We start from the raw sequence: 20,024 nt of genomic DNA, 5'->3' as shown, positions 1-20,024 counted from the left end.
TACCATTGGCTTTTGGAAAACCCAAATGACAATATAATAGTAACAGTGGCAGTCAGACTAATTCTGTGCAGCTTTAAATTTTATGGATATTAAGGAAGCCCTTTTTTTCCTTAAACTACCTCTGAACTTCAATTTTCATTAGCACATTTTAATAATACAGCACATTCATACATAGAAATAACATATCACAATATTATTCACCCCCCCATCATCTTCCTGTGCCCCCCCACCCCACTGACCTTCTATTTAATAGACTCTACTTTTGTAAACTACAATGAAACGTTATAAAATGATAACTGTTTCTTACTTGCTTCTCAAAATTCAGAAACCAAGACTTTCACTATTTTTCCTTTGCTTTTCATGGCAATAAAGTTATTTGAATAAGTTCAATATAAATCCATCTTGTTTTTTTTTTTCACCAGGATAATATTGGACAAATACATTATGTAGCCAGGAGTTACCTAGAGTGGCATATTTGAGACTGATACTATTTGAATCAGATATCACCAGTCCTCATTAAGGAATAAGGAGCAGCTTTCAACATGGAGCCAGCGCCTGACAGTCCTCCCAAGAAAACTGTCTCAGAACCTGCTCAGAGGGCCCAGTCTCAGAGGTGATAAGGAAGGTCATTCTAGGCAAACCGGGAACCTTGGAAAATTTAGGAGACCTCAAAAGAACTGATTCCGATTTTTGAAATTGCATATTAAATATGATGACATATCTTAGCTTGATTTACTAGCCATGAGATACAAGACCCAATAATCTGGGCCTTTAAAATTTCAATGTAAGTTTGATTATGAAAATTTCTAGTCTGAGCTAATATTTAAGTATTAGTAAATCCCAATGCTATATATACCTCTGGATTTTCAAAAACAACTCAAGGAGGTCTGCATGGTTAATTAACACTCTTGCTGTACCTTTGTAAGTAATTAGGCCAAACAGAAGGAGATCAGCTTCTTCATACAACTGAGAATAATTGTTGAAGATTATTTACTCACCAAGGTTGAGAGAAAGACTTATAACCAAAATATCGCAAGCTTTAAGATAAACAAAAGAGATTATTGGGCTTTGTTCTATGTACTCCTGAGCTTGACTTTCTATTTTACACCTCTGTAGGAACAGAGATTAATTTATAGATTTATACAACTAGAGATGCAAATAATTTCTGGCCAGTTAAACAGAAAACCCCAATGGCTCTGTTTATCGACCTGTGAGAGATATTAATTAGTGTTGTCTCTAACCCAACAGTCTTATTCGAGCTTTCTTTTAAGATACTTATGCATTCCTAGATTCACAAATATTCTTTGGTTCCTTCCTTAATTAAATGAATCCAATAAAATCTTTGACATATGTTTAATTTTTGTTTATCTAAGAACCATGCTTTTGTCTTTCTGAAAATTTTGGCTTAATAACTAAATACATTTTAAAAATTGAATTTCAATAAACATAGGTCTATAAATAAATAGAAAGAACCTAGGCTATATACACAAAGACTGAGACATGAATTCTGGTAGTCTGTAAAATGTCTTATTTTAATCTATTTTTTTTAGGAAGGTTTCAACATGGAGCCAGCGCCTGACAGTCCTCCCAACAAAACTGTCTCAGAACCTGCTCAGAGGGTCCAGTCTCAGAGGCGGTGAGGAAGGTCATTCTAGGCAAACTGGGAACCTTAGAAAATTTTGGAGACCTCAAAAGAAAGTTGGCATGATAATCCAGAGTTCTCATATATTCTACACACAATTTCCTCCAGTAGTTAGTCCCTTGTATCACCAAGGGACATTTGTTATCACCAGGAATTCAACACTGGCTTATTACCATTCACTAAACTCCACACTCCATTCATCTGTTATTTTTTTTCCTGATGGTCTTTCTCTGTTTTAGGCTTTCATTTAGAATACCATATTACATTAAGTGCTCATATCTCCTTAGGCTTCACTGGTCTGTGATACTTTCTCAGACTTTCTTTGATTTTTTTTTTTGGCAATTTTTTTCTTTTTTCTTTTGTTTTAGACTTTATTTTTTTAGAGTAGTTTAGGTTCACAGCAAAATTGAGAGGAAGGTATGGAGATTACCTATCCACTTCCTGGCCCACCACATACCTAGCCTGCCCTATTCTCAACATCCTTCACCAGAGGGCTCATTGGTGACAGCTCATGAACCTACATTGATCCAGCATTATCACCCAAACCCCCAATTTACATTAGGCTTCACTTATGGTATTGTACCTTCTATAATGACAAGTATAACCTATCATAATATGGTACAGATAGCTTCACCGCTCTAACCATCTCCAGTGCGCCACTTATCAACCTCTTCCCTACTTTAGTTTCTAGTGACCTTAACAGTACTGCTCAGGTATTTTGCTGACTACCTCTTAATTAAGCTTCTACGATGTATTTCTTAAGGTTCCACTAAAATTACATTGTGCACAGATCATGGTGAATTATGGGTTTTGAGACAGAAAACTGCAAAAGTGTCATTCTCATCACATCACATCATTCCCATCCCAATGGTGCATCCACAGAGGTGACTTTTCAGTGACGGTATTAAAATTGCCATCACCACCTGGCCAAAATAACGTGTTTGCCAGAACAGAATATGGAAAATTCCCTTTCCTCATTTTCCATATTCTATTTTGGAAACTAGTCATTAAACACAGTCCACATCACACGGTGGAGGAAAGGAAAGTCTTAAGGTTTGAAATAGGTAGTGTCCCCTAAACGTCCCTATGTGAAAACTTGGTCCCCATGGTGGTGCCATTGGGAGGTGCTGTGGACTTTCAGGAGGTAGAGCCTTGTAGGAGAGCCATGTTGGGAGTGTGTACTCCAAAGACCATATGGACTCCACCCATCCTCTCTCTCTCTTTCTTTCTTTTCTCCTTCTTCTTCTCCCTGGATGGAGATGTGTTTACTCATTCTAGCATGCACTACTGTCATCATGATCCAGCATCCTCCCCACAAAGGCCCAAACCAATAGGGCAGCCCAAATCTTGATCCTGCAAAACTGAGAGTTGAATAAACCACTTCCTTGTAGGAAGTTAGCTGCCGTGGGCATTTCCTCATAGTAACACAAAGCTGGCTAATGCAGAAAGATTTAGCTGCACTTCCTATGGGGAAGAGCATCTCATAAATTATTTGGAATTCTTCTGTACAGATTTGTCTCTTCTCTCCCATATATTTACTTGTTCAATCATTTATTTATATGAATACTGACTCATGGGTATTTATTTTACACTTTGGGTTAAATTCAATACAATATTACCGATTTTGTTGTTCACATTGTCCAGCTTTGGGAAGAGGTGCTGGCCAGGAAGCGGGAGGAGGCACCTCTCTCAGGAAAGACTGGGAGGCCTTTCTCCTCACCCTGCTACCTAGCAGTCACATGGTGTGTGGAGTCAGGATGAGAAGTTGTGCACAGATCATGATGCTGGCCTTCACACTATGGTGCATTTTCCCTTTGTGGCTACCCCAGGACCTCAACTCCCAAGGAAGGTTTGGGGCAGCCGTGGGCAACAGCCCCAGTGATTCTACAGCTCTAAGTTGAAAGGAAATTCAGAAACTTTCCAATGAGACCTTTGATTCCCAGCCTTGTCTTATTTGGGTTTTGAAACTTATCATTTCTCAGGCTGCTGTGGTTCATGCCACAGCCAAAGTTGAAGAAATCCTTGAAGAGAAGGAAAGAGGAAAACATCAGTTTCCAACCCCATACAAGAAAAGTGAAGGTGTAGTGTGCCTGTGGCATTTGGTTTGGGCATCACAGTGATATAACTTAACAAGACTTAAAAAAAGAAAAAAGAAAAAAGCTCTATGTATATGAAGGCTTAGAGCATGCAACAGGAACACAGAAAACAAAAGTGAGTCAAGTTTTGCTGCAATCTGCATTAGAAAGATTTAGCTGCATAACGTTGCTGATTATGAAGCCGTCAATATTAAAATTTGCAAATGCCTACACTAACTAGGAGCATATTGAGAAACAAATTAAACTGAACCCTAAAGATTCTACCTCCATTCGCCTTAAGAGTACAGGGTGCTACACATTTGTTCAAATGCCTTGGTACCAAAAAATAATTACTAAAATTGCTGTTTGCAACTCCTTCAAGCTCCATCTAGAAGGAGGACTTGACCAACTTTCATGGAGAAAAACAAATGGATGGATTCAATCTTCCAAAGAAGAAACTTGGCTTCTTTCAGGAAAGACATACATGAAGTTAAACAATAAAAACTTGCTGCTTTCTGGCTGATGAAAGCTAAGGCCTTCCCAGCACACACAAAGGAGATGCAGACAGAAGCTGCTCAGTTGCTTTCAGGTGTGTGGCAAGAACATAGGCCTTTTCAAAGAAGAAATTACACACAAAAACATTGCATTTTTATTGACTTAAAAAATAATACATTAACTGTAAAAGAACCCAGCTTTGGTAACTGGGAATTGTTTCAGATTGGCTCATGGGTTTGTGACATGTTATCACCTTGTTTTGACTATAGCCAGATTTGAACCCCAACAGATATCAGGTTTCTTATTGGCAGAAGAGTGATGGTAGATCTGATTTTTTTAATATGATCATGAAAATCAAAAGCAATCATAAATCTACTCTCCAAGTGCTCATGACAGGGCAGGCAGTATCCTAAGCACTTACCAATATTAACTCAATTACAAGAATCAGTGTCTATAATGTGTCTGGCACTACACACAAGTTAGGCGTTTGTGATTTTCTATCAGGGATGGCCCAGAATTTTAACTAGGTAGTTTCTGACCTAGTATGTACATAGATGCCCACTGGCAGCTCATACCAGGTGAAAACTGTAAGTGACACAGAGAAATCAGGAGTCCATGTCCCACACTCTTTCTGATTATGTAGCCTATACTCAGGGGTTCTGCCCTCTCATTGACAGTTTCATTAGGTGAGATGTCATTATTGGTGTAGTCAGCATCCTCCAAGCACCAAAGCAACTAACCTTGGCAACCTTGAGGCCCTGGTCCTTAATAAGGATTTTATGTTTGACTGCAAGCCCAGCCTGAAGTCACCAAGCATTTGGAACTGGAACTAAATGTCTGAGAAGGAGGCTACCCTGAGCCACATGGCTTCCTCCACCTTGTCCAAGATTTTTATTTTTAAAGGAGATTTTTCTTTGAGGCTTTTCCTAAGGGAACTTTTTATAATAGATGCCTATCAGGCAGAAATACTATAAAACAGAAATCTTCCCAATATGAAAACTTTGTTGAACAGTGAAGGTGTTTCCACTGATTTACAGCAAAGCCCCTCATTAATAACATCCATCATCTTTATAAGGAATAAAATCAGAAGGGGGAGGCCTAGCAGACGCAGCCGTGGCCTCATTGTTTAAGTTCCAAATATTAACAAGTGTGTTTATTCCACCTTGTGTCTGAGGTCAATAAAAAGAAAAACGAACTGTCTGCTAAGCCCTATAAAACTCACCTAAAGCAACATGCACCTTGGGCAAAAAAAAACTTAAAAGCAATGTAAGGAAAGAGATAAAATTAAATTATTTGCTGTATTCCAATACCGAAGTAACTGCAAGAAGGCTGCCAAATAAGAAATGCCAGAGGCTCTGGAGTCTGCAAAATTACACGTGGGATTTCAAAAGAAAACTCAAAGGTAACATGCAGACCAAAAATGATTTATTCTTTTCAATAAGCCTTTGGAGAAGAGGAAATAGAATTCAGGCCTGGTTTGTCACAAAAGTCTAAGAAAACTCACACTTCCTTTCTGCAAAATGAGGAGGAGAATCATGTGAGAATGAGAAAGGGAGAAGGTGGTGAAATCTGGGAGAGACAGGAAGATACAGGGAAACTCCCAGGGATTGGTTCCTTCCCTTTTTCCATCCCTTTGCTACTGACTGCTACCTGCTCTGCCCACAGCAACGCAAGCACCTGTATAAATAAGCCTGTTACAATGTGAAATAATAACCAGTATTGGCATCTCTTTCTGCTACAACATTCTGGAAAAATATAGAGTCCCGTAGTGGGTTTCTAAAACCCATCAGAAGGAGATCGTGCTGAGTGATTCTGGATCAGTTGAAGGTAATGGAGAAAGAAGGTTAAAGAAAGGAGCTTTCAGACCAGAAGGAGGATTGGAGCATCTGACAGAGGGATGGGAAGAGGATTTCCATGACATTTCACAGCCATAGAATGGCTGCACAGGGTGCAGAAGAAGGAAAGCAGCTATCCCCTCATGCAACTGTGCAGACCAGAGTTGGCCTCTAAGCAGAGTATCTCTGAGTAGAAATCCTGATAGCCACAAATATAAGGAGCAATAGCAAAGGTGAAGAACAACCCAGACAAGGGGATCTCTGGGCTTCTCCTTGTTTTTAACACCTTATTAACCTGAGATTCCTTTAGACCCCACAGAGAAACAAAGAGAACCCCAATAATGACTGAAATTGAATTTATCACCAGCCAGGTGATAAGAGGCTAAGAGCAGAATAAAATGGATTTAAGGAAATAATAAAAGAATGTGACATTTCTTGCCCTCTAGAGTTATGGACTAAAAATTATACAAATGACACATATAATGCCTCATGGCCCATGCTAGAAGCAGCCACCAGGGGAGGGAATAGGGACTTCAGACTGATTTATAGCTCCACCTACTTGCAAAGGTGGTCCCCATCTTAGGATCTTGTTATGGTTGGATATAGGTTGAGGGTAAAGGGTGTGAGAATTGGAAGCTTGGCATTCTGTGTGGTGATGGTAAGTGGTGGTGGGACTTTTACAAAGTGGATTCTAGTGGGAGGTTGTTAGATCCCTGGGGGCAGCCTTCAGAAGGGACTAACATAGTTCTCATGAAACACCAGGCAAGCTCTGACTTCCTGTCTTGCCATGTGATCTCCCCCTCTTCCCCTCTTCGATATACTCCCACAACATGATGGCATCCGCTGTGTTTCCACCAGAACCTACCCCAAGTCTTCACCATGCTCTGGAACCTCCAGAGCCTTTTTTCTATATAAAGAACCCAGCCTAGGTATTTTTTATAGCAATGGAAAATTTACTAATATAGATGTGCATGGTAAAGCAAAAAAAATAACCATACTTTGCTGGAAAATTCTGATGGCCAATCCTAATGCTAAATGGCATACTGATCATGTTTATTCACACATGTATTCATTATGGGTTTTCTATGTGCTGACTACTGTGCCAGATACTAATGTTCCAGAAGCAAGTGTTCCTTAAAAGTCCATTCCAATAAAGAAACCAGATAGTGAAACAAATACCTCTACTGCAACCCTATATTGCTAACTATGAAGTACAGAACTATGTATGTGGGATCTCAGGATTACAGGGTCAAATCTTTGCTCTCCCGTTTACTAGTTACACATCTTTGGTCAAGTTCTTTAATCTTGCTTAACCTCAGCATCTGTATTTGTAAAAATAAAGTTAATAATACTTGCCTTATTTAGTTGTTGGAGAACTGATACAACAGAAGTAGCTATTATTGGGTGTGTTTTAGGCACTATTCTAACCATGATTCATGCATTTAAACCTCACAATACTCTAAAATAATTTACTACCATTACTTTTACTTCACAGATGAGGAAACTGAGCCACAAAGAGGTTGTTAGATATTTCATCCAAAATCAATTTGGTTGATAATAGAACCATGTAAAGACTTCATGTAACATGAAAAAAAAACAATGGAATGAACAGTAAGTTCTTTCATGGAAAGTTTTAACATTTTTTGCAATAAATCAAAGTAGGGTGACAGATTAACTAGCAGCTTCAAGGCAGAGGGCAGACATAACAATCCAGCTGGATCTTGAATGGTGAGCAGAAGTTCACTAAGGGATACGAATAGGAAAAGAAGAACTCAGACTATCACTCTTTTCCACTGACTTGATTCTATATTTAGAAGATCCAAAAAATTCCACCAGAAATGTTCTAGAATTAATAAAGGAACTCAGCAAAGTAAGAGGATATAATATCAACACCCATAAATCAAACACATTCCTATACCATCAGTGATGAATCCACTAAAAGAGAAATTAGGAAAGCTATCCCATTCACAATGGCCTCAAAAAAAATAAAATAAAATACTTGAGAATCAATCTAACAAAAGAGGTAGACAATTTCTATAATGAAAGCTACAGAATATTAAAGAAAGAAATTGAAGAAGACCTTAGAAGATGGAAAGACTCCCATGCTTTTGGATAGGCAGAATTAATATTGTAAAAATGGTCACACTACCAAAAGAGCTATACAGATTTAATGCAATTCCTATTAAAATCCCAATGACAGGGGCTGGGGTTGTGGCTCAGCGGTAGAGTACTGACCTTGCACATGTGAGGTCCTGGGTTCAATCCTCAGCACCATAAATAAATAAATAAATAAATAAATAAATAAATAAATGTATTGTGTCCAACTATCACTCAAAAATAAATATTTTTTTAAAAATCCCAATGACATTCTTCAGAGAGACCTAGAAAAGCAACCATGAAATTCATTTGGAAAAATAGGAGGCCCAAAATAGGCAAAGCAATTCTTAGCAAGAAGAGTGAAGCTGTAAGCATCACAATACCAGACCTTAAACTATACTACAGAGCCATAGTAACAAAAGCAGCATGGCATTGGCACCAAAACAGAAACATAGACCAGTGGTATAGAATAGAAGACACAGAGACAAACCCACAAAAATACAGTTATCTCATACTAGACAAAGGCACTAAAATACATTCACTGGAGAAAAAAAAATGGTCTCTTCAACAAATAGTGCTGGGAGAAATTGGAAATCCATATGTAACAAAATGAAATTAAAGCTCTATCTCTCATCCTGTACAAAATGGATAAAATACTTAGGCACTAGATCAGAGACCCAGCTCCTAATAGAAGAAAAAGTAGGCCCAAAGCTTCACCATGTTGGCCTAGGATCTGACTTCCTTAACAAGACCCCTAAAGTGCAAGAAGTAATATCAAGAATCAATAATTGGAATGGATTCAAATTAAAAAGCTTCTTCTTGCAAAGAAAACAATCAATAACGTGAAGAAAGAATCTAAAGAATGGGAGAAAATCTTTACCACATGCATCTCAGAGCACTAATCTCCAGGATATATAAAGAACTTAAGAAAACTTAACACACATGCACACACATGCACACACACATACACACACACACACACACACACACACACACTCAAACAAAAAAAAAACCCTTCCCTCCATCCATAAATGAGCTAAGGAACTGAACAGACACTTCACAGAAGAAGAAATACAATCAATCAACAAATATATGAAAAAATGTTCAATATCTAGCAATTAGAGAAATGCAAATCAAAACTACTCTAAGATTTCATCTCACTCTAGTCAGAATGGCAATTATCAAGAATAAAACCAACAATAAATGTTGGTAAGGATGTGGGGGGAAAGGTACACTCACGCATACATTGCTGTTGGGACTGCAAATTGGTACAACCATTATGGAAAGTGGTACGGAAATTCCTTGGAATGGAACCACCATTTGACCCAGCTATTCCACTCCTTAGTTTATACCCAAAGGACTTAAAATCAACCTACTACAGTGACCCAGCCACATTAATGTTTAGAGAAGCTCAATTCACATAGCTAAACTATGGAACCCACCTAGGTGTCCTTCAACAGATGAATGGATAAAGAAAATGTAGAGTATATAAATAATAAAATATACTCTGCCTTAAATAAGATGAAATTATGGCATTTGTGAGAAAATGGATGGAGCTGGAGAATATCATGCAGAGCAAAATAAGCCAATCCCAAAGAACCAAAGTCCAAATGCATTCTCGGATATGCAGATGCTAATTCACAATAAGGAGCTAGGGCTAGGGGAAAATAGAGTTACTTTGGATTAGGTAGCAGGGACTGAAGGGAGGGTATGGGTAAGGGGGTAAGAAGGATAATAGAATGAATCTGACATTATAACCCTATTTTCAAATATGATTATACCACCAATGAAATTCTACATGATGTACAACCAGAAGAATGAGAAATTATACTCTATTTATGTAAATAAATTAATAGAGATACAGAGAACAAAGTTTTTAAATCAAGAGGAGTATTTACAGAAGTTGGGAGATATGATATAAGCTGAAATAGAGTTGCAGGTGGGGAGCAAGAGCTGAGTTATGGGAATTTGGGAGGTAGGAAGGAAGAATAAGAGAAAAAGGATTTGAACCCAAGTCAGTCATGTTTTGCATACACAGCCTGGATCTCATATGCACAGTGAGAGTCCTAGCATCCTTCTGTAGGCAACCGTGACTAATGGAGTCTCTGAGTAAAGCAGGGACATGACTTCATTTTAGGTGATTAAATAATAATAGGGAGGAAGGCCATCAGGAAGGGGAAACCCAGATAGGAGTTCATCGCAATAATCAAGGTTGGGTGTGATGATGTCTTCAATAAAGCCGTAGGGGAAATGCAAAAGACACATGAGTCAGGTTGAAATTTAAGGTGGAAAAGGAAGTAGTAATAAATTGGATGCATTCTTTCATTTACTCAGTGATTGGTAGATTAGAACTTTTAAGTGTCAGGCATTATACATGGACCACAGAACAGTATAGGAACCAATGATCAATGTGCTGGGTGACAGAGAAAAGAATCCAGCCTTCTCTCAAAGAACACTGTGCAAAATCCCTTAATAGAAAAGGTTAAAACTGAAGAAAAACAAAATTTAGAAAGGAAGACCTTGTTTAGGGGCATATTTGGCATGTCAGTTTGAGCTAAGACCAGAAATGGAAGTCTGGGAAATAACCTAGGGAAATAACTCAAATGAGATAACATAGATTCATTCAGGAGTCATAGGATTTTCATGAAGAGTGTATCATTTGACTTGAACATCCATTCCGTAATTTGGATTATGCCAGGACCTGTTATCTCCATTTTGCAGGACATGCAGGCCTTTGGTGGCAATGAGCCATCTTGGCAATCCACATCCTTCTTGCAAAGGCAAGACCCACGTTGTTCAGCATGGAATGAAGCTACAGGGATTCTTCTGTCAGGGAGAGGTAGACTCTCATGTTTTGTCCTCCTTCAACCCTCTGCATTTGTGATAAGCTCTGAATAAACACATCTCAAATGGAAGTACATGTAAAACCGTTTTTCTTCCTAATTTAATAATTTATTGCTTCTACTATGGGTTCTGACATTTCAGACTTGTTTACTGAGCTTCCCTGACTCCCCTATGTGTAACTAGAGCTATTATTATCACAAGGGCGCTCTCTCATAAGATATACTGGAAATCTCACTCTCCAGAATCCTACCATGGAATCTGAGTCTGGTATATAGCGGCCGACAGATTCCAACTAAATCAAATGCCTCTTAGTGTAAGAGCTGAGGACATTGGAATCCGGCTCCACCTCATCATGCAGACCCAGTAGTTTACTTCACTTGTAAACACGTATTTGCTTGTCAAATAGTCCCTGTACTAACTCAGCTGATAGATGATACATCTGTAAACATGTCTGCTCACCCAAACTCTTCACTAAGGACGACAAATACATCTGTCAGCATCTTGACACTTATTTTGGGGTCCCAGCGTAGACTCCTTCAATCGCACAACAAACTTGTACAAAACATCAACTACTTTCATAGCCTCCTTCTCAGTGTTGGGAAGAATACTAATAATGATCTCTAGTATTTATCTGAGTGGCAAGTACTAGGTCACATGATTTCCTTGCTTTATTTCATAGAATCTGCCCATGGTTCTGTATCTTTTGTCTTCCAGTGCAAAGTAATAGCTTTGTGTATAAATTCCCTTTGCATGATACCTGGTATATACCAGACACTTAATAAATTATTTTGAAATAGAGTAAGTGAAAGAATGCAGTGAATGGAGGGTGATCCTCTTTGTGAGAGCATATCTGCTGTTTGGTAGCATTTATTATCGGCTCACAAAGATGCTTACAATCAGTGTATAAATACAAACTAAGCATAAACGAAACTGCAAAAACCCTTACAAAGCAATATAGAAATGTGTGGAGATTGCAAAGGGCAAAAGAGTTATCTATGTGCCCAGGAGACTAGGAGGGGAGGAGAGTTTGGATTCCGATAAGGACACAGTGACATGGAGGAGAGATTCAAAAGCAGCCGGAATTGCATAAGGCCAAATGGAAATAGGAAAAATTACCAGTGACCACAGTTGTCTTGTTTCTTGGCTAATGCTTACATCCTTGTGCCAGTGTGCACCCTGGAGATCGATAACTCCTTAACTGTTGTTCTCACATAATTGAAAAACTATAGGGGGACTTTTGGCCCACCTTTAAGGACGAGTCATGACTTGACAGCTCTATACAGGGAGGACTTGAATTTCTTCCAAAAATGCTAGTGCTGACACCCAGCTGCCCAGAGCAAGCCTTTCCGTGAAAACTCAATAACTTCTTTGCTATACTTCATGAAGGAGGAAAAGTGAACACTTTTTTTTCTGACAGTTGCTTAACCTCTTCAAGCCGGAGTTGCCTCATCAGTAAAACAGGAATGTCCTCTGTCTCTCAGGGGTGTTGTGAGGAGAAACTGAAATCATCAAAGCTTCACAGCTTCCAGGTGGAAAAAACTTCTGTTCTATGTTTTCAGTTTCTAGAGAGATTTAGGTGATCCTTGATATTAAAATGGGGGACCATGTCCAATTTTATGAGTTATAAAAATCCATATCAGGCTTCTCATCCTCAGCTCAAGTGACATTTTAGGCTAGATAATTCTTGAAGTGGGTGGAGGGTCAGGGGAGAGATTCTGTGCATTATAGGATCTTTTAAAGTGGCATTTGTGGCCTCTAACCACTAAATACTAGGAACCACTCCTCAGTCGTGATCATCAAATATCTCCAGGCATTTCCCCATGTCCCCTGGAGAAGGGGGGCAATATTGTCCCTAGGTAAGAACCACTAATCTAAATTATTATAGGGTGACAAGTGTTACCCAGTCCTTCCAACTAGCTTCCAATGCGAACAGTAACACAGGGCATTTTGTAAAGTCTCAATAAATAGAAGCTAAATGTGCAACAGAATAAATGAATAAATGCATAAATAATTGGAAGACTGAGAGACTTTCCTATGTAAACCAAGTGAAAGTGAAGTTAGGACATTGTCTGACACTCCATGCTAGATGATATGAAAAACTAAAATTGTCCCTCTCTTCAAAGAAAGAAATAAAATGCAGAGGGAGAGCAGACATATCCAGGACAATCAGAAGTCAAATGTAACTGTGATGATGGGGGACAATTAATTAGACTATGTTCTCATCAAAGTAGACACTAGATAGCATTTATCTCTGTCACTTCAATACCAACTGACACCTGATAAGTATCTTATTCTGATAAAGAAACATGAAGGAAGCTGTCCAAGAGGTGCATCTGAATGGTGGAGAAGTGGGTGGGGTCTAAGAGGTTCAGGCACAGGAAGCAGAAAATAAGGCTCAGGAAGGTGTGGGGAGGAGGGAACATGCGTACTTCACTTTGCCTGCACAGACCCATGCTGTCTGTAGCCCAGACATCATTAAAGTCTACAAAGTCACAAAGCCATTGGATACCATTAAAAATAGATACACTATGTCTTCCTAACGATGTAATATTCAGTTATGTTTAAATCAGCATATAGAAGACAATCAATACAATTCTGTAGAAGTGGGAAAAAACGGATACATGAAAACCACAGGACTCTAAGGGATTCTGTGCCTCTCTAAGCACAAAAGAGGCACTGAGTTCAGCAAATAGTAAACTGATAAAAGAGGTAGAAAGGCTAAAACTATTAATGACATTAATCCGTCCCAAGAATAGCAGAGCCATTGATGGCATGGTATGTGTCAATCAAATCTCCAAGCAAGATCTGAACCTTGCTCTTTTGCTTTGGAAACATATGGCTGACCTTGGACAAGTTATCTATCCAAAGATGTTCTTTCTTTGCACGTCAATAGAAGTACTATATCTTCCAAATTTTCCTGAAGATTGTTTTGAGAACTTTGATGGCTGTTCATTATTTTGTATGCTGAATTCCTTGCTCCTTTGGAGAATGAATCTTCCCTCCTCCATGTGCAAACAAAAGCTTTTTTCTATGACTCTTCACCAGCCTCACTGACCTTTATCTTTGGTCTAGGTGTGAGAACATAACCTAATTAACCGACAGTGAAAGCACACACGTGGTTGCTGTAAAGATGTGACCCAACACTGGGAACAAGTTCTCAAAAACAGGCATTGTTGTTGTTATTGTTACAATTACTCATGGAACACAGGTCTCTAGCATTCGTATATAACTTGCCAAATTCTCACTCAGTCCCAACTTGGTGTCTGGCACCAAGTTATGTACTGTATACATATTCTTACTGATTTCTAAGATAACCACAAGAATCAGTAATGATTAACATCCCCTTTTTAAATTGAGGAAATTGAGAATGGAAAGTTGATTAATTTCTTTAAGTTCATCCACTGCCAAGAGGATTCAAACTCACATTTTTTTATGTAGATATCACCTTTGAGCCCTTTCAGAAAAAGATGTGCATATCATCTCCATTTATTCCTAAATACCTCACTGTGCATTTCTCAAGAAAAGGTAGATCCTCTCATACAACTGCAATATGATAAAGTATATATGTCATAATTATAGTTCTACTAATATAATTCATATTTAAATTTCTCCAATTATACTAATATATCTTTTATATAATTTTTTATCCAGAACCTAATGTAAGATCAAATATTATTTTTAATTCCCATGCCCTCTCATGTCTATTTTGTAAAGAGAATATTTTAATGTATTTTAATATATTTAATGTGGCTAATGAACATCAAGTCTCCTATGCCTTGGCTGAGGCCACAGTTCCTACCCTCTCAGCATGGTCTTATCCTTCCTTTTCCAAAGTGAAAGAAAATCTATAATCTCCCTTAAAAGCAGAGAATTGTTTCTTAAATGTCTCTGCCAAGAAGTGATGAAGTGGCCAAGTGACAAAGTGGCCCAGAGAACTACTAAGGGGTGGCCAGGATAGTTGGGAGCCTGGGTACAGAAGGGGGTTGGGGGTGAGAAAACAAGTAAATACATTGAGAACCATAGGTGTTCACTGTCAGAAAGGAGCACAAATATGAAAAGGAAAAAAAAAATAGAATAAGTTCCTTGGGATCTTTGAGATTAGAGTCAAACTGAAAGTGTTCATGTAAGCTACTCATGGTAAGATGATTGATTGATTGATTGATATTCAATCAGAATATGGATATAAGTGTGTCTTTAGAACCTAAACAAAGACAGCCCACTGGCAATGAGCACACCATGATCTGAGACTGTAGTTTCTAAATTCAATTCTCCACTGAAAGAAACCAGAAATTTCTGGAGAAATATCTGATACCAAGGATGGGCATGGAAAGCAATAGATGAGTCTGGAACAGAAAGTAAAGAAGGGCTAAAAATAAATGATGTCACAGGGCACATTTATGCATGCCTGTAATCCCAGCAGCTTGGGAGGCTGAGAGAGGAGGATCACAGGTTCAAAGCCAGCCTCAGCACTCAGCAATTTACTGTAAGTATATATAGTTTACTGTAAGTAAACTACTGAGGCCCTGTCTCAAAATAAAAACAAAAGTAACTCAGAATATGGTTCAGTGAGTAAGTGCCCCTGGGTTCAATCTCTGGTATTAAAAAAAAATGATGTCAAAGGGATACAGAAGCCAGATTTATTTTTAGGTAATATTCTTGGAAGTATATAGGGTTACTGGGAATCATTTATGTAACTTATTCTCTGGTGGTTCAGAAAAAAAAATGTGCATTTATGTGCTTAGAGGAAATGAGAGATATTGATAAAGCAAATGTTATAAAATGTTAGTAATAATTGGGAAATCTGAATATGGGGTATGCAACAGTAATCTTGCAAATATTTTATAAAGTTTCAATTATTTCAAATTTTTAAAAATCGGAAGTTACTGTTGGTGGCATACTTTCTGAGACTAGGCTACTCTATAACGGTTTCATGATTTTTTTCCTCTAGGCGTCATATTTGCATTTGAAGTATATAAAAGATTTAGAATATCTCAAGCAAATACATGTCTAAAATAGCAAAAAAAATAAAAAGAAAGGCAGAGAGTATATTTGTATGCAAGGTCTTATTTAAAGATATGGGATATAAAACATTTCTAAAAAAGACGATCAAGAGATGGAAAAGTATTGAAGTAGTCATTTCCAGCTAACCATAGCATTTTTAAACATTATAATTTAGAGGAAATACATGTAAATTATATCACCTGATCTAGGATAGCATTCAAAATGCTACGGATTTTATAACAGAGATGATGAGAAAATGAGGAAATGCAATAGGGGCATGGTGGCGGTCCTTCCCTTCCGGAAGCTCACAGTGGCAAAACCCATCTGGAAGCCCAGGAAGGAAGCTTTCTCCTCCACACAAGGTGCAGTTACTCAGACTCACCATTACTGACGTTTCAGACTGAATCATTCTTTATTATTGGGGCCTGTCCTATGTGCTGTAGAATGTCTAGCAACACCCCTGGCTTTGGTAGATGCCAGTTACAGTTGTGATGATCATAAATATGCATGATTAGCAGGACTACAATTAGCATTGTTAATTGTGCCCTGGGTAGGAGTAGGAATTAGATCATCCTTGGTTAAGAACCCCTGGAATAAATCAACAGTGTTTTTCCAAGGGGTGGGAAGTTACAGTCGCCCCACCTCACTTGGTCTAAAGGATTTGTCCATTCTCACATTCTAGAATACTCTCCCATAGGCCTGTGGAACACTTTCGAGCTACGATATAAAACTAAGTAAGAAAAAGAACAGGTAAACGGCCAGGCAGAGTTCCAATGGAGTTCTTGCCAATAGTGTCTCCTTATCAGAGACTGAACCAGGAGATAACAAAAGACCACGAATAATAATACCACCAGTGTTCATAAGGCATTAGACATCTTAACAAGTGGCTTCCTGAACACGGCTGCGTCAAGTTCTCTTGGTGATTTTATGAAAGAGGTTATTCTGGCCCTATTTCACAGCGGAAGGAGGGACGCTCCCCAGATTTTAAATCACATGCCCAATAAGAACACTGCAAGCACTTGATCCAGATCTTTGACACCAAGTTCAGTGTTCTTTCCACATGGCTGAGCTGCAATGTGAGCACAACATGGGTTGTAATTTTTGTCGTAGGCAGGGAAAACCCTATATCAGGGCACTTATGTGGTCTTGACAGAAAACCTGGAAGGTCATGTTTTAGGACTCTGGCAACACAGCTTGATTGCTTTCCTCATGGGACAGAGGTGACCAGATCAGAAAGAGGGAACCTCCCACTCCTCCAGGAGATCATCACCGAACACTTTAATCGGCATCCTTCCCACACCCCGCAACCTCCAACACACACACACATAAGCTTCAGTATTCTTTTTAGTCCTCCTATCCAACCCTGTTTAGACTTCTCTTTTTATCAGAAAAATTTATACTTGAAAAAAAAAAGTGAGTTCTAGAAGCCAGTGAGTACCAATAGCAAGGATTAAATTATGTGCCCTCACCTCCTTTATGATTTGTCCCCCCCGCCTTGGTTTACCTCTGTTAGATTTCTCAAGGCTGCTCTATAAAAATAAGTTGTCAGCAGCTGAGTTTGTGTGATGCTAAACTTACACCATTAGCTCTCTGGTTACCATTAATAACGGTAAAGGATATATACATATTCGCGTATGTGTTTTGAGTTTGCTGGAGTGTGACAGGTTCTGTAATGCTTGGAAGGGAGCCTTATTCCTGTCTGCATGGTTTATTCCTGCTTTTTTGGTGGTATTTAGAAGGTCTGTTTGGCTAACAGTTTTATCCTCTTGCAGAGGTATTTGAGCCTCACTGCCTGAGATATCACTGCCTGTCAAAACTCCTACCTCACTCCTTTACCCCAGATAAATCAAGTGATGTGATAAGCAAGCAGAGTGTTAACTGAGTCCCCCGCCCACAAATGTCCTTGTGAAAAATGGCAGGCAGGTTTCTCCAATTTAGACAATCAGGTGACAGCAGTAAGAATGGATTTAGCATGAAACATGGACTTTTGGGAAAACTAAATGACCATCAAATTCTCATTCTGGAGGAATTTTAGGGGATTTGCATTTTCTTTTCAGTTCTTTAGAAGAGTATTTGACGGGCTAAAAGAAACTCATTTAACAAAATATGATGCAATTCAATAGGGACTCAAAGCAAGCCTGGACAATATTACACATAGAATAACCGGCAAGAGCAAATTATACCTTTGAAGATGAGATTTATTGTGTAACATGGATCTCTAAGTCAGCAACACAGCACTAAGAAGAAAAGCACCCACTCTGACCTTTCTCTAAATAATCAGGAGTATAGCATCCACTATCATGTCAAAAGTGTAATAACCACCCCTCCTCGCCACCCATTACAGCCCTGTCCCTCTTCTGGTAACAGGCAAAGTCAAAGGGAGGAGCATGTGATCCAATCCCGCTATATTCTTAGTTGAAATGATTGAGTCAAATGTGGGCACATGACTCTAGCTCAGCCAATCTGAGTTCTTTATGCAAATTACCTAAAAGAAATCTAACCAGAAAGGCTCCTAAACTCTTGAGAGGTAGGAAAAAAGGAGACCTGGAGTTGCCACATGGGAAAATCTTATAAGCAATTGCCCACAGTCTTCCTTTGATTCTATACGTTTCTGAAATATCCTTGCAATAAATCTTTCAATTATCTATGTTGCCTAAGAGCCTAATGTTGTCGGTTTCCATCACATGCTTCCAAGAGAGATGCTTAGGACTCTTTCTACTCTAGTCCTTCACATGCAGTGTGTGAATGTCAGTGCTTCTCATGCTGTAGAGAATCACAGAGAGGGCTCAGGAAGGAATGGTGAATGGGATTACATGGGTGGACAATAGGCTATAAGAGTGACATTCTTTAATTTGTAAAAGAGAAACTGAGGGTTATTTTCATGCAGGGTTATTTTCATGTGTCCTGGAAGATGATGAAATACCACTTTCTTCATTATGAATGTTTAATTAATGGATCCAGTGGTCTATTTACACACATATATGATAGGGTGATCTAAAGTGTGTTTTTTAGAATTATTTTGGTACTGGGGATTGAATCCAGGAGTGCTTTACCATTCAACTACTTCTCCATCCTTTTTTATTTTTTATTTTGAGACAGGGTCTTACTGAACTGCGCAGGCTAGCCTCCAACTTGTGATCCTCCTACTTTGGCCTCCATAGTTGCTGGGATGTTAGGCACATGCCACTGCACCTGCTTAAAACATGTTTTCGATCAGTTCAATGGTCACCTAAAGTCAGTGACTAACTGTCCATCCTGTGCAGAGACAGAGACATTGTTGCTTCCCGTTGCAGCTCCAAAGTCTCTGACCACAAAATTAAATCAGAAAATCCTTTCCACAAGGAAGAAAGACAAGAAAGATAATTTGAAATACAGGATGAAAGAATGAAGAGCTTTCACACAAAAAATATGAACAAGTATCTTCTGGAAGCCTACTATGTGCCAAGCTCAGAGTGGTCAGACAAAAACGCAGGCATTGATCAAAAATGGCCATGCCTTAGAAACTGAGATTAATCTGCAGTAGACACAGGAGCTGCAAAGCAAGAAGTCAGGGGGGCTGCTTACACGCCAGGAGAGGTGTACAGGCATCTGGCAATGAAATGTTCCTGCCTCAGAAAAACAAGATGGGAATGTAAGCCAGATAACTCCTGGGCCTCATGCTTGTTTCTTCCAAACCAGCCCTGAGCATGACACTGTAAATGTCCTGGAGAAGAAACATGTCTCCCAAACAGATCACAGTACAGTCACACATTACTTAATGACAGGGATACATTCTGAGAACTACGTCTTCAGGCAGTTCTGTCACTGTACAAACAGGGAGGGCACTTACCCCACCTAGATGATAGAGCTCACCACACACCTAGACCGTGTGGCCTATTTATGTATAAAAACCTATCTATATTAGCCTATGGTTCCTTAGGCCATGATGAACAAAACCCAATATTAAATAAAGCACAAGAGAAAATTATACTACAAAGAAACACAGTAAACAGGAGATGTGCTACCAGAATGCTGTATTGTAAATTCTGTTTTTAT

General features: G+C 38.8%; 1 pseudogene; it reads left to right on the top strand.

Annotated features, from left to right (window-relative positions):
- The window catches only part of LOC144255410 (regulator of microtubule dynamics protein 1-like), a 79,652-nt pseudogene that overhangs the window by 26,556 nt on the left and 33,072 nt on the right, over positions 1–20,024 (top strand).

Source organism: Urocitellus parryii, chromosome 6 (genome assembly GCF_045843805.1).
Source record: "Urocitellus parryii isolate mUroPar1 chromosome 6, mUroPar1.hap1, whole genome shotgun sequence".
Taxonomy (NCBI): domain Eukaryota; kingdom Metazoa; phylum Chordata; class Mammalia; order Rodentia; family Sciuridae; genus Urocitellus; species Urocitellus parryii.
The sequence above is the reverse complement of the archived record's forward strand: the minus strand, read 5'-3'. Positions and strand labels throughout refer to the sequence as shown.